The following is a 23,625-nucleotide window of genomic DNA, read 5'->3' as shown; positions in this document are numbered from 1 at the left end:
ATTTAGGTTATGTATGCAACTGATAGGCTATAGCGCACATACATTTTATTTTTATTTATCTGGTTTGAATACAAGCTTTCAAGAGAACTTTTCATTATAAATTCACATCAATAACGAATATAATACAGGCTACTATAACATGTGTCAAATGCCTGACTTGCAATCTCCTTACCCCGTTGTACAGCAAAGAGCATACAAGCCAAACCTGGTAAAACAGGCCCAAACGGCAGTAAAGCGCATTGAACAGAACTAATCCAAATACGTTCAGTTTTTAAGCAGGCACACACACAGGGCCAATGCATCCGGTTATTTTAAAATGAATAATTATTTAAAATTGCTATAATTATTTCTCAAATCTTCCACAGGCATTACATTTTCAGAAAATAATACAATGGAATTGAAATAAAAAAAATGTTTTATTGTGTTAATTAATGTATTTATTTCAACTTATTTATGCATCCCGAAAAAAATGTGTGACGACTTTTCCAACAGGGGGTGCTGCAGCACCCTCACCACCCCTACTTCCCATGGCCATGCTCTCTAGCTGTCTTGTTTTTTTCTGACACACAACAACAAAAGTCAAAAAGACCAAGTAAATAATCTACGAAATAAAGCAATCAATAAAATGTGTATGAATAAATGTATATTATGATGTGTTAAAGTGTGATATCAACCACGTGTTAATGTGTTAATGCTAAATAGATTGCTTAAATAAATCAGTACAGGTGTTGAAAATGCCTACATTAAAGGCTGGCTGTTTATTAATTATTATTATAGATTGACACTGAATGGGTAAGTAGCTGCAAATATGTTTATGTGTTATGAAAATAACAGAAAGTGGAATGAAAATATGGGTAAATCTATTCCTTGTTGAATGGAGGACAGTAATGCTCCTGGGATACCTTGTTGGCTGCAGAAGTAGTGCAAGAAAGAATTGTGAGTAAGGAAGAAAGGAAGTGAAAGTTTTTTATTGTTGGAGAGTGAAACAAAAGCAGTTAACCCCCTGAGGGTGAGGAAAAGTTTGTGGTTATGCCTCGAACAAAAGAAAGCATCGATCTGGGAGTGTTTTGTCTCCTCTGTCGCTAAGTGGAAAATGCTTTGCATTTTTATTTTGCCAGAATGGATTCATTGCTGCAGGCTTTTCTCCACACTGAACTAACCTGCTCAGAGCTTTTACTATGAGAAACTTGATTCTGTTTTGACTGTGTTTTGGATTTTCCTTAAAGCTGATGACACTTGCACGTATGCAATTTATTCCCTGTGAGAGAGTTAAGAGTTCAGAGCAAGGCAAATTTTGGAGGCCAGTGTGTCCCAAGTGTAGTTCTGCTCCCATTAGTACTGGATACAACTTCTAGCCTTATGACAGCTTGTTAAGATTTCAACAGTTTGAGTATTTCTCACTCCTTTATACTCAACTCACGGTGCTACAAACAACTTTTATCTCTTCGCATTCATCATCAAAATCCAAATGCCTTTCAGGTTTATAAAATCCCTAACCCAGGGAGTAGCTGTCATTACTGTTTTAAAGTTGTTTTAAGAATTAACACAGGAATATGTATAAAGTAAAATATTGGTCTGCTCACTAGAGCCTGAATTCAGTGAAGGGGGATAACACACCCTCCAGCATTGTTACCTGACATGAGCACATTAGAAATTCAACACTTCCTGCAGAGGGCTCCTACACCATCAAAATTAAAACATAGATCCATTTTAAATAACAGTATTTCATGTTTATTTTATTCAATTGAGCAGCTGCAATTCAAATTTGTAAACATGACTGGCTTTCCTCAAGGCTAAATTGAAAGATTCAAGATTTTGTTTAATCTTGTGTAATTAGCAGGCCACAAAACACTAAATTATGAATATTGTCAATTCATAAAACCCAACAGGGGAGGATTTTGAGTCGATTTGTGATTGAATAACTGGAATAATTGGTGCATATCATAAGGTGGCGCATCATAGTATTCTAAAGCTTGTGACTACGTTTTGATGGTTTTGTGTTCACTTCCTGTTTTATTTTGCAATCCTCAGTCCTGGTGCTTGACTCTAATATTACTTCCTGTCATTGTTGAGTTTCCCGCCTGTTTTCCATACACACCTGTGTCTAATTTGAAGTCAGTCTGATCTGTTTGTAAACTCCTGTGTTTCCACCTACACTCTGCCAGATTGTCACCGGCACCCCAGGGTGTTTACGCTCTCAAGCTTTGTATGCTTGACCAAATTCGAAATGCTGCTTCGGTTTTGTTTTTTATGGATTTGCCCTGTGGACTATATTTTAAAAATGGATAGTTGGTTCTTATCATGTTGAGTTATGCCCAGGTGTTTATTTTTCAGGAAAGTGTAGTTGTATAAGTTATGTGATTTTAAAAAGATGATTGATTGACAGCTCTTTTGACCAATGTGGGCTCCTGCAGCATTCTGTACTGGATTAGCAGAGCAGAGGTGGAACGGTGAGAGAAAACACAACAACCACTGACAGAAGATCTATTGAACTCTTCTGTAGCTGTGAGTGTCGGCCTCAAATCAACACAAGAGTCTGTTCTGCTGTGGACTGTATCAGCCTGAGGGATCGTCAACATTTTATTGGTAAGTTAAATGCGTGTGTTGGTTAGCAGATAGGATGCAATTTTTCTGCCTCGTATTTGACCTAGAAACTATCGGTACAGAACCTTTTCTTATGACCTGTTTTTGCTGTCCTGGCCCGTCCTCTGCAGCTGGGTCCCAGTTTTGTTCTGCAGTGACACACATAAGGTGATATGTAGGAGTTGCCTTTGGACCTATGTCTCCATCTGAAAGTCAAACTTGTTCATTATCCTTTGATTTAAACTTGCTAGAAGATTTCAGCATGGGTCATAATTTATTTTCTTTGTTAAGCCGTGGCAACTTTTTACTGTCAAGTCAGCAGAAACCAGAGAAATAAGACGCTGCCTGCTCCTGGCAGACATACTAATTCAAGGGGATTGAAGCTGCATGAGAATTTTCCCAAGAATGTCAACTTGATAGCGACTCTGAAGAATACTGCATTTGCAAGGGCTTCTGTTTGGTACAAAAAAGGCCATAGCTAAAACTATTGAGACGACAAATCAGACAAAAGATTGTAGCTCCATGAATTTCTATCCAACTGAAAGTCCTAAAGATGAGTTAGGATACCCTGTGTGAAGTGAGGTTGATTCTAACTTGTTTTTTTAAACTGCACCACTGATTTTAAAGTGAGTTCCAACTTTTGTTTCATTTGCGTTGTTTGCCATTCAGTGCAGCCTAATTTGCTACTTCCGACAGGTGGGTGAATGTCAGAAATTTGGGTCAAACAGCCTACCCTTACACAGTGAAAGTAGAGCCATGAGCTGATTCCCCACTTTCAGGTTTCTTTTTCAGGATTCATGTCTGTGCAAAGTGGCAGACAGTGTCAGGAAGTGCCAGGGCTCGTTTCCTCTTTGTTAGCAGTCTAGCAATCTTCTCTCTGCTCACTAGCAAAACCACAACTTTAACTTCCTTCTTCTTAAAATTCTAATTTTATCTGAGGGAGTTTTCAAAGGAAACTTAATTGATATTTGTCTAACGCTCCAATACGATTTAGCATGTACAATGTGAGCACTTGAACAGAGTGAGGTGATATCCTTACAGCAACATTTAAACAGTCATACAGTGCATGCCCGACCTGATGGTTGTATTTTAAGGCCAAGGTATGATGCTTAAAACATGGAAAAATGTGAAAGATTAAAATGAAAAAAAGCTTGAACATTATATTTTTCAAGCAGAAATAATTATTACATTCTGAGGAAAAAGAAATACGCAGTCAGACTCCAGACTTAAACACTCCCTTGCTCACCCCTCCTGTTGATGGAGCTCAACGACTAGAAGCTCCTTCGATGCACAATGAGTATGACAGTAAATGGTAAATGGACTTGTAGTTATATAGCGCTTTTCTAGTCTTCCCGAACACTCAAAGCGCTTTTACACTACTCGTCACATTGATGGCCTCACTGATGGTAGAGGCTGCTATGTAGTGAGGGACCATCAATGTTAGCTAATCTCATTAGTACACATTCACACACCTCTGAACAACAGCGGGAGCAGTTCTGGGTTCAGTGTCTTGCTCAAGGAGACTTCGGCATGTGACTGCCAGAGCTGGGATCGAACCGCCAACCTTCTGATTGATAGACGACCGACTCTACCCACTGAGCCACAGCGAATGACTATGAATTTGTGAATTTGTTATTTTTTTGCTATGAGAAACTTTTATCCATACAAATTATTTTGCATACAACAACCACTCTCTTCTTTTCGTCTTCACTGAATACAAGAATGTGTGTGGCCTGTGCTAGTTTGTCCATTCTGTGCTACTGCAGAAAGACAGTGGTGCAAGATGGCAGCTGTGGTAGAAGGGGACCCCCTCCTTTGGAGATATAAAGGACTCATTTGAAGGGAACAAAAACAACACACTTCTTTTATACTCAGGTGATCATACACTAATTGAAACATACTTATGATTATTTGATTCCATTTCCACTGAGTCTGTTACAAATGCTGCTAATTGCTTTCCTGTAATGAATGAGACAACTGAATTGCTCAAATAGCACAAAATGTGCACTTAAAGAGGAAATCTCCCTGTAACAGTGATTAATCAAAACCTCTTTATCCTTGTTGATTTTGATTTTGGATGGACGACATTTAGTAGAGAATTATTTTCAGTCCACAAATGTAACAATCATCAAGTTTTAGTGTTGCTATAAAGTGATTTTCTTTTTAGACTCAACTATGTGCCACCTGTCAGAAACACTACAGGGAGAAATCTGTCACAGACTGTACATAATAGATCACAGCAGAGGCAGAAATACAAGATTTTCTTCCAGCAGCACCTTACAGAGCATGATGCAGACGAGAACACACACATACAGTTTTGGGGTAAAATGGGACTCGCTAAAATATCACCGTCTTGCACTCATTATGTTTTTGCTTCCCTTGTCTGTATCACTGCACTTCAAGGCTTATCTTGAAAATGTCACACATTTATTTTCTGAAAGTGCTTGAACTTTTACTATGAAATGTAAGAAATCAATCAAGTTCAAGAAAAGCCGTTGACAGGAAACTGTTGTGGTAAACCTAGAAGAAAAGTAAAAAAACATCCAAAAGTATCTGAGAGCATTACAAGTTTGGGAGCAAGGTACTCTGCGTATGCATATGTTATCGCCTGAGGTGGTGGGAGACAGTGGAAATAAGGCTCTCACTGAAACATTTTTGTTGAGTAATAGTACACGGTGAGAATCCTATTTCCAGTTTGCTTACTGTTCTGAACACACTTCATTGGACCCAGCAGGCCTTTATCAATGGTAACAAGTCACTCCAGCTATGCTGCAGCTCTTTACAACTCCATCCTACAATCATAAACTGACACCAGCTTTAGGAACATTCTGTTTTGTGGATGGAACTACAGCACAGAACTTCAGTGGGTTGTAGACATTCAATGGCTTGGGATTTCTACCAAACCATAAAACCTTAAAATGTCTCTTCTGACTCCCAGCTGAAAATAAACAGAAGACTCACAGCTGTGGAAGCAGCACTGTGGGCCAAATGCTTATCTTCCACCACCAACATGTAGATATTCAGTAGGGATGTTTGTCGTTGTTGCCATGTAAGTTTAGTTTTGCTGCAGAGTCACCAAACCTAAAGTCTTTTTTAAATTTAAGTTTTAGATTTTGAGGCATTTTTGCCTTTATTGACAGGACAGCATTAGAAAGACAGGACATGTGGGGAGTAGAAAGTGGGAGGCCGGGAGTTGAGCCAGTGACCTCTGCAATGAGGGGGCGCCCTTTAGACCGCTAGGGCCACTGGAGCCCTGGAGACCTTCAAGTCAGACTTGAGTCCAGAGTCCCAAATGTTTGAGTATGAGTCAACAAAGAAGAGCCCAGGGTTGAGTCCCCATTACCTGAGTCTGAGCCTGAGTCAAGTCCCTGTCATTCGAGTCTGAGTCCCAGTTGACTCCCTATGACTTGATGTCTTATAATGAGGCCCTTTGTTTCACTCCAAACCATTCACTGTATGTATGATTTGAATTATCAATAGTTTACCACTGTGATTCATGCTCTTCTCTTGAAAATTAGAGTTTACTCCTCAGTGGTTATTTTACATTAAACGTATTTCACTGCTCTTGCTTGCATTTGCTGGAAAATCTCTCATGTGACCCCTTTAGGCATCCTGGCTGGAACTGTTGCTGAAAAAAGACCACACGTGAATGCACATGCAGATGAAAACACCTGCAAGCCCTTTCATCGAACAATTTATCAGGGACTTACACCAGAAAGGTAAATGAAAACTTAGAAACAGTCTTTATCAATGTATTCAAGTTGAAGTCGACATCTTCCAAGTTGGAATGCAGTCAATGCTTGAATCCATGTCTCGAGTACTACAACACTGTGTTAGCATGCTTACATTTGGGAACAAGCAATAAATACAAAGAGCAGCCTGGTTAATGCAAATGTCATTATATTGTGAGGTGTGTGGCCGTAAATCAAAGAGTTGGACAAATTGAAATTATAGCTTGATGATGGTGCTCAATGAAAGTTATTAAAATGTCTCCTCTGGGGGATACATTTTATGGCAATCCATCCAATAGTCTTTTCTCAAATCCACAAAAGTGAACATCATTAGAGAGACAGAGAAAAAGCCACGGGATCCAAAGGCATTAGGATAGACCTTCAGTGATGAATGTTTGTACCAAATTTTCCTGCAATCCATCACAATATTTGTTGAGATATTTCAATCTGGACAGAAATGTTGGACGGACCGACACACCAACATTCCCATCCCAGAAGGCATGCAGCCACTGTGGCTTAAAAATTGCCTCACTCTGATCCAGACTAATGCTTAGGAAGTGACCTTTCTGCCTGTTGGCTTGTAAGCCACCATAAAGCGATTAATGATCATAGAAGGCCCGGTCAACCCAAAACATTTGAAAAATGAAGTGTCCACGCTCACAAAACATATCAGTGTTTTTCTAATGCACAGCACCAGGCGAGGAAATAAATGTGTTTGCGAAAGCTGACAAATGCTGAGGGCTCGAACACATTTGTTTCTGGTTGCTGCTTTGCAGTTTAAGAGTACAGAGTGATGAATAACTAAAGCAAGCAGCAGCAGTGGTGTTGTGTTAAGTCCTTAGTTTTGAGACTGATATGCAAACTTGCTGTCTTATACATTTAGATACCTTGTGTGAGTTGTATATCTGAATAACTTTTCTCATTTGTGATGCACTCATGCCTCAAATTCACAGCATTGCCACCACTACGTAACATTGTGCTTTTACACTGAACCACACAATACCATTGTACTGGTGTCCCTGTGTGGGACTTGCAGTGTTACAGTGCTGTGGAAGGATGAGAGGCAAGCAGGCTTCATATAAACACACTCGAGCACTTTTCCGCACATGAAATCCTAACATTTTCTAAATAATTTCAGGACATTCAGGCCTTGATGTTTTCAGAAACCTGCCTTTCATACATGTCCCTTCCAGTGTCAGATGCACTCTCACAACTCAAAATACGCTGGTTAAGATGAGGGGTGGAGGTTGGGTAACACATGCAGAAGGAGGCAGAGAAAGGGTCTTTTCAAGCAATTAAGGTGAGCTCTAGATTGTAGAGTAGCAACAGATTGAAGGACATCATCATCTCGCCTGCTCAGTTGCAATGAATGCCTCATACTGTAACCTGCTGTGTTTACACATCTGTACACCCTGATTTGATGCAGACTTTTACCAGGGGGCTGAAGAGAAGAAGTGTGGATAAAATCAGGGTGAAAAGATTTGGGCATTTGTGTTTACATTTGCAACCCACCTGGACATTGTTGGGACATTTTCAGGGGTGAGGTGTATGAAAGAATAACATCATCATTGTTTTAAAGGGCTACAAAGAAAAAACACATACTGCAGAATGCCATCCTGACAGCTCTGTGTTTACACAGATGTTGTTTCACCTCTGTCACAACCTCTGATGCCAGCTCACCTGCAACTTCCCTCCACTATTCTGCCTTTTTACATTTTACATTATTATAATAATAAACTTTATTTATATAGCACTTTTCTTATCAAAGTTACAAAGTGCTTCTCAACAAAAAAGCAGAGAATTACAAAGGATAAAAAATGCCTTCTTATATAAAAATGTTTTTAGTGAGGATTTAAAAGCAGTTAAGGTTGTGGACTGTCTAATTGTCAGTGGCAGGGAGTTCCACAAACTTGGAGCTCTGATTGAAAAGGTCCGGTCACCTTTTGTTTTAAGGTGGGATCTTGGCACAACCAGCAGAGATGCATCCACAGACCTGAGGGGCCGCCCAGTCACATAGGGGGTTAAAAGGTCTCTTAAATAGTTTGGGGCCTGTCCATTTGAAATTTTAAAAGTAATCAATAAGATCTTAAAATCAACACGATAAAAAACTGGCAGCCAATGTAAGCTGGCGAGGACAGGAGTGATGTGTTGATATTTTGCTGTGCCTGTTAAAATGCATTAAAGATGAGGCCCAACATTCACACCTCGAACAGGCAGTATGATAAAGGGCTTTTGAGAAATGTATATGAAAAAAACACTTGGGACACTGTCAGAGAATACCAATTGTGCTTTCTTTTGACCTTATAGCAAAAACAGGACCATGAAGTTGCTTTGCCCCAGTGGAGCATTTCTTTATACAGACAACAGCTCTGGGGATCATGACTATGCACTGCACATGCTAGTATAAAATGAGATATAGCTTCTGCAAAGGGCAAAGTGAATGACAAGTAAGTCTACTCAACATCCTGATCATATCTGTGGAAAAAATATAAGAAAGAAAGTGTAGCCTTATGTGAGTCAAGGGTCATTCATATAGAGGAAATATTGAATATGCAAGTAAAAGTTGATTTTATTCTTTTTGTTTTGTGAACCAGGAGTTGTCTCTTCTGCTTTCTTAGTCATTCCATCTGTCTTCCATTGCGTTTCTATTATTGATCAACGGAGGGCAACATAATCATTTTTGACATCCACTCTGCCGTAGCTTTTTAAGAGTCGAGGGGAGTCCGCCGGGCATGAAAACGCATTAAACTAAGGTTGCCGGTGTTAAAGTGGCTTTGTTGTTCTTAATCCATGCATGACTAAAAACATTTGCATGGTAAATCCAGAACAATAACGCACTCCCCCTCAGCTCCTGCCTCTATTAAGGGAGCCTTGTAGAGTTTGCAAAGTTCACTTAGAGTTTCTGCATCTCTGCTCTGATTTTCCTCGCTTGTCCAGGCAGAGTTACACCTGAATGGAAAAATAGTGTCCTCAAGAGCTAATTATGCACTGGGGGAAGAATATATATCCACTTTTTCAAGCCTCATAACTCTCATCTGTCTCTCTTCCTCTACCTTTTACTTTTGTGTCCAACTTCCTCACCCATTCTTATTCATTCTCCCTCTGCAGTGCTTCCAATCTCTTTTTTCATATTCTGTTTTGGCTCACACTCTGACAGCACAGACATAGTGTTACTTTATGCTGCCGAAACAAGAATCCATGCAATATATTTGACAGAGAAATTGGCTGCAGACACTTGATTTCGCACATACACATTTGGCCTATTGTCACCGAGAGAATATACATTTGCATGTGCATGTCTCTCCATTGATGCAGGTCCCTCTTGTTGTCTGTCTCCTCTGTGTTTTCTTGCACTTTGTATTCTGTGTGTCTCGTCCATTATTTGTGGTAGCCATGGAAGCAGCAGCAGTGGTGGGCATAAATGTGAACAATCCCACATGTTCCTCTGGCTGAACCTTGTGACCTGTTGTGCATGTGTGTGGTTTGTAAATGTTTTTATGTGAGCGTGCTCCGAAGGTTACTTGGCTCTGAAGCCTTTTGTATGGTCTTCCAGTAAGATGGAGTTGGGATGAGAGAAATAACACCCCAGATCGATACTATCCTCTCCTGCACTCATTTCAACCTGTTCCCTCTACATGCACACACAAACAAACACACACTGCTTCATGCACTATTAATGCTCTCATCTCTTTTAATTACCTTCTCCATCAGAGCTTCTGCTCATGCAGCAATCAGCTAGGGGACCATGTGCCACTGGGAATCGCCGGTCTGGCCTCCTACTGGGATTCTGCATCTAATTTCAGGCTGTCCAGGCTGCTCAGTTGTTGCCTCTCTGGCACATTGATGATGGCCATGCATAGTGTATAGAATTTAGGGCACACAATGATAGCAATACAATTGACCAAAGCACTTTGCTGTGTACCAGGGACTCTTTCCAAACATTCTTATGACTAAGATGGCCCAATTAAGCTGCTGACTCATGAAACGGGGGCATGAATTATGTGTGTGCACACACGACTAAATAATATTTATCTCAGATTTTTTTCTGAGGATGCTGCAGAACCCCTTAAAACCCTCAGCCAAGAAAACACTTCTACTTTGCTTATCCTATTTTCTTTATGGGAGTAAAAAGGTGTAGATAACTGATAAAGATGTTTTTTAAAAATCTTCTTTCCCTCAATAAAATGTCTGTAATTTAGAACCCTGTCTGAAGGTTGAAGAAACTTCCAGGAGGAGTTTCTCTGCCTGCAAACACAATGAGGTGTCTTGAAATGGCTGTATTATCTCAAAGGTCACCTACTGACCTTCTATTATGCACACCTTGTCTCATTTCCTGATCATCTTTTTGCAGTTTCATATTCAAAATTAGCACCTATATCTTGAAGTAGCGACAACTTGTGAAACATAAAATATTCTTCATTCAGAATGGACTGCTGTTAATAATGATAATATTCCTGGCCGTTCAAATTGGTGCAAAAATTGCCAAATATTATTCAGAAAAAGAATGACATCATCATATATACAGACTTTCTGTCAGCGCCCCAAACTATGTCTGACTCCCAGCGCCCTTGATATATAGTTTTAATTAGGTAAAAACACAACAGAGCGAGACCATCCAGATCTTTCAAGGTTAATTCCTGAAATTCTTAAAAGATGTTTCCAAAATTCCCAGTCAAAACTACCACTGAAATAAAAATTTGAAACCTCTAGATATAAAAAAAAACCTGCTTGCATCCGGGGCCACAGACTGGGCAATACCTCAATCACAATTATGAAGTGACATCTGGGGTGGCCAATCAGCTTTCATGGGGCACATGCCACCCTGACTACAACCTTGATACTCCCCTGCTTTGTAATCAGCAAATCAGATTTCAGAGGTCGAGTCACAGACAAAAATGTGTCTGACTGTAATTATCACCAGGGGAGAAAATACACAAGAACTCTGGTTGGCTGTAGCACTCTATTCATTAGCTTTTTGTTAAACAAGGCAGAAATCAAATTTACACTACCCTGTGTGAAATCACCACTCAAACAACTAATTTCATTAGGCTGCCTCAGGAATGTCATGATCATCCCAGTGAATTAAAAAATAATTAGAACAGATTTACGTTACTCTGACACACTTCTGTGATAGTAAGGATGTGCAGTTAAGTTTTCAAGGTGTTCAAGACAGGGCTCATAGGGGTTTTACTGTCATATTAAAGCACTGGCCAGCCTTGTTCAATAGACCCTCATGCAATTTTCTTTAAAGCTATTTTTATTTTCAGGACGTGAGGCTGAAGTGACATGAAAATAAGGGCTATGATGCAACACTGGTTTCAAAGAATTGCAAGTAGGTAGAAGTATATTATCATTGCCTCTTAAAGTTAGTGACCTGTATCATTACAGAGTTGATGCCTGGAGCTATAACAAAAGGATATTTCAAGTGTTGAAAGGAACCTAGCAATTGTAAAGTGCCTGGTTAAGAATGTTAGGACTCAAAAGCAGAGAGCAGGTAGGAATAAATTCAAGAGGTAAATTTAAAGCAAATTATAACACCAGATAAGCACACAGTGAAGGCAGACATAACTGAAAAAAGAGAACAAACATGGGAGAATTATTGATGAGAAGTCAGGTGGAGAGCAAGATCACTAGAGCACAATAAAAATTCATACTTGAAAGCAAGTGGGGGAGTGGGTGCAGGTTTGCATGCAGGTGGTGATTAAGTGAGTGGCCAAGGGCCACTGCTGAAAAGACAGGGAAAAGAAAGGTGTGACAGACTGAATGTCATGCTAGAGAAAGGCAGGAATGGAGAAAGGACATTCAAATGTAGAGTTATAATGACAATATGTTTGCTATTCCAAAACTAGGACACAGCATGGGACATTATACAGGATATCAAATCTTCTCAGTGAGATTGGCCCATGGATGCTGGTTTTCCCCAGTGGTCCAAAGAACTGTTAATTTGGAATGAATAATAAAACTCTCATATCAGCAATTTTCAGGACTGGTGTCTCAGACTTGGTGTCAAGCATTGACTGTATTCCAACTTTGAAGATGGATGGAGAGACTTGGACTTAAGTATTAATAACAACTGTTTCATTGTTTTTGTGAGGTTGTTTTGCATGAGGCCATAATAATTAATTTAGTTTTGAGCATGAGCTGTCGTGTTCACATGTATGACCGCTCATGTGCTGTCTTGTTCAGCAACAGTCCCTGCTAGGATGTGTAAAGAGGCGCCAAAAATTGTGTGTTTTGCTTATCAAGATTTAACAGAAAATTCTAGCAAGAGCATTGCAACATGTTCAACATTTAAACTGTAAGAACTCAAAAATAAGTTTGCAAAGGGGGTAAGAAAAATGTTCTTGTCTAGTTTCTTGAAATAAGAATAATGTTAAGAATACAAAAGAGACATTTTCCATACTCCGTTGGCATTTAAAAAAAAATCACAACAGGCTCATTTTTTGGCATTCAATATCGTAAATAAGATTTAATCACACTGCTTGGTGGTGCTGATAATTCACTCTCATTCATTGTGTATTGCATCATCTACTTCCTCTGTGCAAAGCTTTCTGGTATACCTAGCAACTTGGGCCAAGCTGGCAGCACCACTTTATAACAACTTTTACAACAGCAACACTATTCAGACAACTTTGTTGCTTGTCAGTGGGCATGCACTGTTGGCCAGCTACTAACCAACAGTAACATCAGTCTTTACAGTGACTCAGACTCAGGTAATGGTGGCTCCACTCAGATTCTCCTTTTTTGACTTGATTAAAAAAAAAAGGCCCAGCGGAGGATGTACTTCCTGCGTCAGCTCAGGAAGTTCAACCTGCCCCAGGAGCTGCTGATCATGTTCTACACCTCCATCATCCAGTCTGTTCTGTGTACCTCCATCACTGTCTGGTTTGGCTCTGCAACCAAACTAGACAAACACAGACTGCAGCGGACTATAAGGACTGCAGAAAAAATCATCGGTGTCGACCTGCCCCCCCATCCAGGACTTGTACCGGTCCCGGGCCAGGAAACGGGCAGGTAGCATCACTGCTGACCCCTCACACCCTGGACACAAATTCTTTAAACTCCTCCCCTCCGGCAGGCGCTACAGATCACTGTGCGCCAAAACAACCCGCCATAAGAACAGTTTCTTCCCCCAGGCTGTCACTCTGATGAACACTAAACCATAACAGTGTCACACCTGTCAGATAAATACTCTCTGTAAATATACATGTAGATACACAATGCAACAATTCTCAAAGCAGAATTCCATATTTCTATTTTTTGTACTATTTAACTACTATTTTATAATGTAAAACTACCTCTGCAACTCACCACTGCACTTTATCATATTTTTTAGCCTGTACATATTAGTCAAGCCTATTTGTTGTTTCTTTGTATTTATAGCTAAGGTTATTGTTATTATATTTTTATTTTATTTTTTATTGTAGTTCTTATTCTTATTCCTATTCTGCCTTGTACAAAGAGAGCACAGTTTACTGAAGTCAAATTCCTTGTGTGTTCAAGCATACTTGGCGAATAAAGCTGATTCTGATTCTGATTCTGATTACGCAGTACTTTTAGATCAGTTTTGATCTCCACAGCCTCATATAAATGTTTGGCTCAATAGCTTATACATGCTTTATTCAGTTCATAAACAATAATTGCTGATTTATGTCTGTTTGTAGCCAAGCAGGTAGAATATAATTGTTATTTGGAGTTTTTGCTTAAGAAAACTAAGCAAAAGAAAACAGCAGATGCATCTCCTAAAACCTGGGAAAAAATGCCAATTTAATGAGCTAAAAGATGTTTATCTTCCTTTCCTCAACCCCCTATTCTCCATACTTTCCACTTCATTCACTGTTAATTAAAAAAAAAAAATTTATATGTGCATTTTTAAGATTTTATTTTGTCTTGTTATTCCCCTGCACTTAATGACACAAAATCCTAGGTAATTCTTCAGAACAAACGAAATAAATAAGTCAAGTCAAGTCAACTTTATTTATATAGCATGATTAAAAAACAGCAGTTGGCCAAAGTGCTGTACAAGCTTAAAAAACACAATCAATAAAAACAAATAGTAATTAAAAAGAATAGATATTAAAAACACAATAGATAACAAGAAAAAAAGGATAAATAAAAACAAAAAATAAAATGTAGGATGTCTCGCTCAATAGGAATCAAAAGCCAGTGCGAAGAGGTGCGTTTTAAGTAGAGCTTTAAAATTCTCAAGTGTCTGAGCATGCCTTATATCAGGACAAGCAGCTTCTGCAGAACTCCAAACCAATACAGTAAAATTCACAACAATGAGAACAGACTGGTAGACGCTGTGTTAATGACGCAATTTCTTATGTCAAAATCTCTCGACTGATTTTTAATTCACCTTTTTCAATAAGCTCTGAATTAGCAGCTAAATGGCACATCAGATATAATCAATCATGACTTCCTTATTACAAATTATTTTCAATATCTGAGCTCCTTTTAATAAAGTAATGCAGCATGCTGGGTTATTAAGAAATGCATCATTACTTTATGGTTTCTTCAGTATTACACAATATTTATTTTACCTCAGTAGTCCATCATTTGGCCTGACTGAGAAATAAGTGTCTTATTGTTTCTTCTCTTTTGTGGAAATAATTGTGTGTATTTTATTTTGATAGTTTTACTAAGCCTCCGTTCAATACTAACACACTCACCTTCAGGATGGATTGTTGGATTTGTCTGTGTGATTGTTATTTTTGGCTGCCTGCCTTTTCTTCTCCCATATTTTATTTAATTTTCAGCCCCTCATTAATTTTTCTTTTTATCCCACCTCCTTGCTCTCTCTCTCTCTCTCTCTCTCTCTCTCTCTCTCTCTCTCTCTCTCTCTCTCTCTCTCTCTCTCTCTCTCTCTCCTCCTGCTTTATTGGCCTTGCTGCCACTCAGTATGCTGATCACACACATACTCAGTCTGGGCCTCACCTGAAGCCATCCTGCACCGAGACCAAAATAGCACCCAACCTCAGAGGGTCTTCGAAATATATTGTGCTCGCAGAAGACGAAAAAGGAATCCAACAGTCAATGGAATCATCTTTCATGTTGTTGCCTCAGATGATGATAATTTCCACCCTGCAGTACACTCTGATTTGATTGAGGCAAGGATCAGGGCTGTTAGAGCGGAGGATCAGGTTTTAGGAGCGATGCAGTGATCAAGAAATTTTAGGATGTTCAATCAAACACACCAACATGATCTGATGAACCTACCATGAAACTGACTTGGACATGAAGGAATCATTGATCCAGAGATTACAGCGAATCAGTGCATAGTTAAACACAAGCACCTGTCTCTCTGCCGTTGAACTCCTGCTTTCTCTAAATTAATTAGGGTATGTCTTGTACATTTGCAAAAGAATAATTGAAATGACCAACGGGTATTAAACTTTGTTCGAAAAGGATTTGAAATGTGATTTATTCCAAATTAATAAAAACATCCAATCAAATTATTTATTGCTCCTGATAAATTAACTCTGTTTAATAGAATAGCTGTATTGATTGCATCTTGTAACACTGCTGTGCTGGCTTCTGTTCCTCCAGATTTCCTTCCTCACTTTGATTAAGAGTTTGATTTTCAGCTCAACTTTCCGAAAAGTTGAATTATGTTTCTGTCCATATACTTAATGAGAATCTAATACTGCTGATTACACTGATTAGACAAACCTGAGGATGAAAGACTGATTATTTTACTTTAGTCGTCACTAACAACAGCTCCCATGAGGTTATAAGCGCACTTCTGGAGGTCTCAGTGTAATTTTGTACACTTGTATAAAGTGTTCAAATCCTGTGTGTGGTAAAGAAGTATCCATAGTGCTTTATTCTAGAAAGAAGCCAAAAGTTGAATGAAAAGTAACTATCTGTCTGTATTTGAGGTAATTGTGTTTTATTTTTCAGGGTTTTTTTTTGCTTGATGCTCTTTCATCACAGCTCAGAGAAAATATTCTTCTTCAAACACCACCATATTTATTTTTCAAACTTAATCAATTGGTCTTTTTTAAAGTTTTGGGGCTTTTTTATGCATTTATGAGAGAGATATGACAATGAATAGAGAAGAGAACCTAGGAAGAGAGAGTGGCAAAGGAACCTGGGCTGCCTGCTGTAAATGCATTTAACCTCTAGGCCCGATCCGTTAATCAGTTATTAAATACTGGTGATAATTAATCATACCAAAAAACAATAAAGTTATTATTGATAGATCAGACTTAATTGATCAATTTTAAAGCTGCCTACAGAACATCAATCAATCTGTTATCTATACCACATTTCCTATTTGGGTCGGGGGGGCGGAGCCTACCCCAGCTTACATTGGGTGAGAGGCAGGGTACAGGACAGATCACCATGAATCAAACAAACATTTGTGTACACTGTATATATTGTTTATGGTGTTATGTGGGAGGAAGCCAAAGAGAAAGAAAGAATGCAAACTCTACACTGAAAGGCTCCTGCCTATATCCTGATTTAGAACCAGGAACCTTCTTACTGTGGGGTGCAGCCACAGTGCATGCAAGACAAAAATAAGCCTTTACAAGCCATACAAATATAAATACTCAAGTACCTCATCTTTTGTAAGTTTTAATTGTAAGACTTATTGCTCCTTTTTTGAAGCAAAATATTGTGAAGTTGTTCTTCTGCTGCTTTATTTTTCAATAGTTTGTGTATGTGTTAAAAAAAAACAGCTTTGCCGGGCACTCATACTGTTTTCAAGGATTTTACATTCTTATATTTTCTAACCAATTTTCTGTTTCATTCAAGCAGCAACAGTCAAGAAAAATAGTAGTCCCTGGAGTGTCCACTTAAGGATGGCCTCAAGGCCAAGGAATCCCCTTTTGGTCCAATATTAAAAGTCTTTTTTTACAGCATAATAAAGCATGTTTACAGCCTGGTTCAATGAAGGCTTTTTGGTGTGTAGCTTATTTATTTATTTGTACAATATTCAAATTTTTCAGTTCACATCTGTTTTGATTTTTTCAAGGCAAAGAGTTGCACATACATTTGCACAAGTAGGGGTGTGGCTGAGTTGACAGGTGGGTGCACTGCAGTTGTTCCCCAGGAGGCTTAAAGCCTTCCACAACACCTACTCTTTGCCTCTAATCTAGGTTGATGAAAAATCCAATATGGTACCTGCCATAGTTGGGCTGAAAACAAAACTTTAGAAACCAATGGGTGATTTCAAAGAGACCAGGTGTATTTTTAATCCAGTATGTAGTTTCAATGAGGTAACAAGCTCTGGTGTTACCCTGGGATCCCTCCAGAGGGCTTCTGTTCCTTTAAGAGAGCATTGCATTGTGGGTTGCTAGTGGCTTTAAGTTTGAAACTCAGTTTGTTTGATTTCAACAAGTGTCCAGTGAGCTCAATAAACCACAGGATGTAATATAATTCTCTCTTATCCCCTGATGTGCAGCTCCTCACAAGAGGATTTTAAAATCAAAGACTTTGATGCCAACAGTTTGAGAAAATGTTGTCATGGTCTCACACAGGTGAGTTGTGTTCTTTATTCAAAGTACTTTTAAAATGATCCTTTTTTAAAATCTAACAAGACAAAGAAGAATCAGTAAGCTGAGCAGCAGACATTAAAGAGCCAGATAAAGTGCCCTCACAGGTGTTTTCAATCATCCTGGCTAATTAGGCCTCAGCTCAAATTAAGTAAAAACACCTGTGTTGTGATTTAGGCAAGGCAAGGCAGCTTTATTTGTATAGTGCATTTCATACACAAGGGCAACTCAATGTGCTTTACATCAAAACATTAAAAGCATTGGTAACATTCAGACAGGCATAAAAGAACACAATTAAAATGACAAATATAATTAAACAGAAAAGAAAAGGAAAATTAGAAATATATTAAAAAATACATTAAATTTGTAATTTAAAATGAGCTAAGATAGGAAGGAAGTTGCAAATAAAAAAGTCTTAATCTTGGATTTAAAAGAGGTGAGAGTTGGAGCAGACCTACAGCTTTCAGGGAGTGTGTAACAGATATGTGGTGCATAATGACTGAACGCTGCTTCACCATGTTTCGTTGTGACTCTTGGGACTGAAAGCAGACCAGTACCTGATGACCTCAGAGGTCGAGGTGGTTCATAAAGTAGTAGCAGATCAGCAATGTATTTTGGGCCTAAACCATTCAGTGCTTTATAAACCATCAGCAGGATTTTAAAGTATATTCTCTGACAGACAGGAAGCCAGTGTAGGGATCTAAGAACTGGAGTGATGTGGTCTACTTTTTTGGTCTTTGTTAGGACTCGAGCAGCAGCATTCTGTATGAGCTGCAGTCGTCTGATGGACTTTTTAGGGAGTCCTGTTAAGACCCCATTACAGTAGTCTGCTAAAGATAAATGCATGGACCAGTTTTTCTGCATCCTGCTGAGACATAAGTCCCTTAATCCTTGATATATTCTTAAGGTGATAGTAAGCGGACTTTGTAATTGTCTTAATGTGGCTGCTGAAATTAAGGTCTGAGTCTATGATTACACCAAGGTTTCTGGCTTGGTTTGAACATTTCATCGTTGCAGATTGGAGCTGAGCAGTAACCTTTAACCTTTCTTCCTTGGCTCCAAAAACAATCATTTCAGTTTTTTCTTTGTTTAACTGAAGAAAGTTCTGGCTCATCCAGTCATTGATTTGTTCAATGCATTTACTCAGTGTTTGTATGGGACTATAATCCCCTGGTGATATGGTGATGTAAATGTGTGCGTCATCTGCATAGCTATGGTATTTTATTTTGTTGTTTCTTATTATCTGACCTAAGGGGAGCATGTAGATGTAGATTGAATAGCAGAGGCCCCAGAATGGATCCCTGAGGTACTCCACATACGATTTTCATCCGCTCAGATGTGTATTTACCTATAGACACAAAATAGTCCCGGTCATTTAAATAGGACTTAAGCCAATTTAGTACTGCACCAGAGAGTCCCACCCAGTTTTCAAGTCTGTCCAGTAGTATCTTGTGGTCAACTGTGTCAAAAGCAGCACTAAGATCAAGTGATATCAAAACTGAAATTTTGCCATTGTCTGTGTTTAAATGAATATCATTGAGGACCTTGACTAGGGCGGTCTCTGTGCTGTACTGTGATCGGAATCCTGATTGGAAGACATCAAAACAGTCATTTATCATTAGACAATTGTTCAATTGTTGAAAAACAGCTTTTTCAATAACTTTACTTAAAAAAGGGAGGTTTGATATCAGCCTATAGTTGTTCATTTCTGATGCATCTAAATTCTTCTTCAGGAGTGGTTTAATTACTGCTGTTTTCATGGCCTGGGGGAAGACACCTGAAAGAAGAGACATGTTGACAATTTGAAGCAGATCTGAGGTCATGCAGTCTGAAACCTTTTTGAAAAATGGTGATGGTAGAATATCAAGGCAGCAGGATGAGGATTTCAAATGTTGTATTATATCTTGTAGGTTTTTGTAATTTATTGGATTAAATTGTGTCATAGTGATTGAGTTGTTTTTTGGTGGACACACAGATAACACATTCCCAGTACCTCGTACAGTAGTGCTGACTGCTTGTCTGATTTTCTGAATTTTGGCAGTGAAGAAGGATGCAAATTCATTGCAGGCCCTGGTAGATACATGTTCAGAGGCCACTGGCACAGGGGAGTTTGTTAGCCTGTCAACTGCAGCAAACAGGGTGCGTGCATTATCTTTGTTTTTGGTGATAATGTCTGAGAAGAAGGTCTGCCTTGACTTTTTCAGTTCTAGATTAAACATGTGAAGTCTTTCTTTATAAATGTCATAATGAACCTGAAGCTTTGTTTTACGCCACCTGCGCTCAGCTTTTCGACATTCCTTTTTTTCATGTTTGACCTGCATGGTATTCCTCAAAGGCAATTTTTTCTTATTGGAGACCACTTTTACTTTAGTTGGTGCAATTGAATCAATAATATTTGTAATTTTTAAAGTGAAATCTTCTACAAGTTCATTTGCAGAGAACCTAAGAGAGGGGGGTTATGGAAGAGAAAGCCTGAATAAATATATCACTGGTACTTACAATAATGTAACGTTTTGAGATAACATCAGTTTGAACAGGAGTGTTCACAGATAAATCACTTTCAGAGAAAACACAGCAGTGATCAGAGAGAGCAACATCAGATACCAGAACCTTGGAAATGTTTAGACCCTTGGAGATAACCAAGTCTAGGATGTGGCCCCTGTTGTGTGTGGGCTGCGTCACATGCTGAGTTAGTGCAAAGTTGTCAAGGACATAACACAGTTCTTCAGTCAGTCTGTCCTCAGGTTTGTCAACATGGATGTTAAAATCACCAACAATTAAAACAGAATCTGAATTTTCTGAAGGATCTTCTGAAAATCGTCCACAGTGAAAGGAGGCATTTTGGTTCCAGTTAGCTTAGCTGCTAACAGGCTTTTGCTGATAAGTAGGCCACGTTTGCAGTTTCGATAAAATGTCGAGATAAGACAGAAACCACTGGGACTATATTGTCCACAAAGTAAACTACTAAGTATCCTGGAGTGACTGCTTGTAGATGCGTCTTTTTAAATGGAATATTCTGTGTAGATTGCTTTCAAAATACATTCACCTTGGTATTATTAAAGCTTTACAATCTGAGGTTTTTCATGGTGTTGTGGATTCATTTGTTGAATTGTGAAGGTGTTTTTGCTCTGGTCTCTTCAGAATGTTTCCTCTCCTCAGGTATCTCTTTGAAAAGAGACCGTGATCTCTTAATCTTAATGAGATTGAGTAATCAAAGATTGCATAGGTGCTGAATAGATTTTGATTAGTTTATTTTTTCTTCAAGGGAAGAGTAGGACATAAATTAAATGTGACCCCTGCCTTCTTATTTTTGTATTGCATTGTTACAGTTGATTAAAAGTTACTGAAAACACACGCACACGCACACACACACATAGAGGAATTTTTATTTACCCTGTCTTATTACACCTGTGCTCAGGTTAGGTAGAAGAACTTGTAATATTTTACATACAAATCTCCATCAGCTTTTAAACTGTAAAAATAACTTGTCTCCTTATCTTGTTTTAGTCTAGGTGTTTCTTATCTGAAGCAAGCCTTATCCAAAACCCGGTGTTGTGAAAAATGAGATGGTGTCATGTAAAATATCTTGCTAATGCTTGTGCAATAGAGGTCAGAACTTTGGCTGTCTGCCTTCATCCTCAAGGTGTTTCATGCAGGTGTGCTTTTCACTCAGATAAAGACATGCAACATTTCAGCAAGCTTTTTGCAAGCCCTGTCAGTTGGACAGCCCTGCAGATTATTGTTGTCTTCAAGGGAGTGTCTTAAGCCCCCTGACTAAGCTCACTCTGCACTGCTCGTCTCAGCAGGGTATTCCCTGAAACATTGGTTTTGATTTGGTTGGTTACGTGGTTTCTTGCTTACTTCCCCACACCCCTGTGAACCCACTTTCCTATATTCCCATGCATCATTTGCAAGTATGATTTGGGGAAGCCTGCACTGCTTGTGTGAATTGCAAAATTGGTACAAACAGAGAAAAATCCCCAAATCCCCCCTGGTTTCAGCCTCGTATTTAAAATGAAATTTCAGCCATGGGTGACGGGAGAGAAGAATCAGTGTGTTGCCCAGCTTCTGTGTTGTGTTGCTGCTAATGTTGAGTACACATCAGGGGCTAGCGAGATGTAGAAGCAGCCAGCTGTATCTTCTGCTTAAACGTCTGTTTGTCTTACTTCTCATTCCAGGACTTTTGGCTTCACCCCTCTGTGCTCTCTCCCAGATCCTGGGCTCCCAAAGTGAAAGCGGCACAGCAATCTCTGGGCTCATTGACTGCAGGACCTGAGGGGCTTTGTGGTAAAAGTCTAGGCACGTATTAGCTCTGCAGCTCTGGCTGACCCGGGCCGGTCCCTGGCCACATAACCATCGCCTCATGCCCACTCAAAGGGGCTCTGTGTTGGAATGTGTCGGCACGGAGCCTGGCCCCCTGTGGAACATCATCCGTGGGATATGCAGTGCTGGCAGGCTGACAGGCAGGTACGTAGGAACAGGGTGGCTAGAAGGCTACCCTGCTGCCTTCTCAGATCATGTTTAAGAAGCCTGTGTGAGGCCCTTTATTCCCCTCTGTCATTCCCTCAATCCACTTTCATTGTTGGTCATTTTATGTGCAAATTTCTCTGTCCAATTTTATTTTCTTGCAAATCTCCATCCTTGTACAAATCACCATAAATTTCTGCCTTCTTTCACTCCGCTCCTCATATCTCTGACTCCAGTTCTGTGTGATTTTCCAGTGACTGTCTCCAGTCGCCGTTGCATTATCATTAATTGATGAGTTCCCAGTCTTCCTGTCATCTTCTTTCCTGTTCTTTCCTTCCGTCTTCCCACCTCTCTTCTGTTATTCGCTTCCTCTCTCCATTCCCTAGCTAGCCCACTCCTCCACACTTCCTCCCTCTTGTCCCGCCTTCTACTCGCAGTGTTGTGCTGTTTCCTTGCCTAATTAGAAATCCCCCATAGGTGTTGATTACAAAGCAGAATATTTACTGTGAGCAGTTCAACAATGGGTTTCTGGGTCATGTAAGGAGAAAGGGAGACTGATCGGCCTGATGATTGAGGCTCAGCATGACTAATTCATCACTAAATAAAACATTAGTGTGATTTTATTACTCTCTTAAGTAATAAAGTAGTGTCGTGCATTATGGTTTAATTCTAGGTGATCGTATTAAAGTATCCGACTCATGAAAGTGATTTGCCTCACAGGTATGTTTCAACAGAACTATTCTTTGAGACTTAATCGACTAGACGATTCATTGCACACTGAATATTGTTTTGATTCAAAACTTAATATGCACATGTGAGCGTGCACTGTTTCCTAGCAACTGTTGGAAGTGGATGAAGACAGATGAGTGCAAGGGAGGACAGATGCTGGAATTGGAGAATTTAAGAACGGCAGAGCAGATTGGGTGCTTCCAAATGTGGAGAGACACTCATTATTTTTAAATTGACTTTCCTAGAAAGAATTTAGTTGGAAGTTATATAATGTATTAGAACGGTGTTTCCAAATCAGAAACGTGCATCATTATGCCGTGAGGTAGTTGTCAACCAATGGACTCCTCTACAAAGAATACTTTGAGTTTATTGAGTTATATCTGAGTTTGAGCCAAACTTTTTCATTTAAGTTTTAGTCTGGAAAAGGTTGGAGACAAGGCATGTGGTATATTTATTATCTGACTTTCTAATGACATCAGCAAAGCTGACTTTCCACGATTCAGTGTCTGAGTGTCATGTTTCATTCCTTATATTAAAAACAGTCTGCTAAATAGGCTCCCCCTGACCTTCATTTAGTAGGTTTTATGGACTCAACCAGCAGATTAAATTTGTAT

At 39.2% G+C, this 23,625-nt stretch overlaps 1 protein-coding gene across 1 annotated transcript in view; it reads left to right on the top strand.

Annotated features, from left to right (window-relative positions):
- Positions 1 to 2,130: 2,130 nt before the first annotated feature.
- The window catches only part of grid1a (glutamate receptor, ionotropic, delta 1a), a 355,103-nt gene continuing 333,608 nt past the window's right edge, over positions 2,131 to 23,625 (top strand). The window contains exons 1-4 of the mRNA XM_034682583.1: positions 2,131 to 2,319; positions 2,415 to 2,586; positions 6,191 to 6,302; positions 21,994 to 22,282. The gene's annotated coding sequence lies outside the window, so the exon portion shown is untranslated. The remainder of the gene's footprint in view (positions 2,320 to 2,414; positions 2,587 to 6,190; positions 6,303 to 21,993; positions 22,283 to 23,625) is intronic.

Source organism: Notolabrus celidotus, chromosome 4 (assembly GCF_009762535.1).
Source record: "Notolabrus celidotus isolate fNotCel1 chromosome 4, fNotCel1.pri, whole genome shotgun sequence".
Taxonomy (NCBI): Eukaryota; Metazoa; Chordata; class Actinopteri; order Labriformes; family Labridae; genus Notolabrus; species Notolabrus celidotus.
The sequence above is the reverse complement of the archived record's forward strand: the minus strand, read 5'-3'. Positions and strand labels throughout refer to the sequence as shown.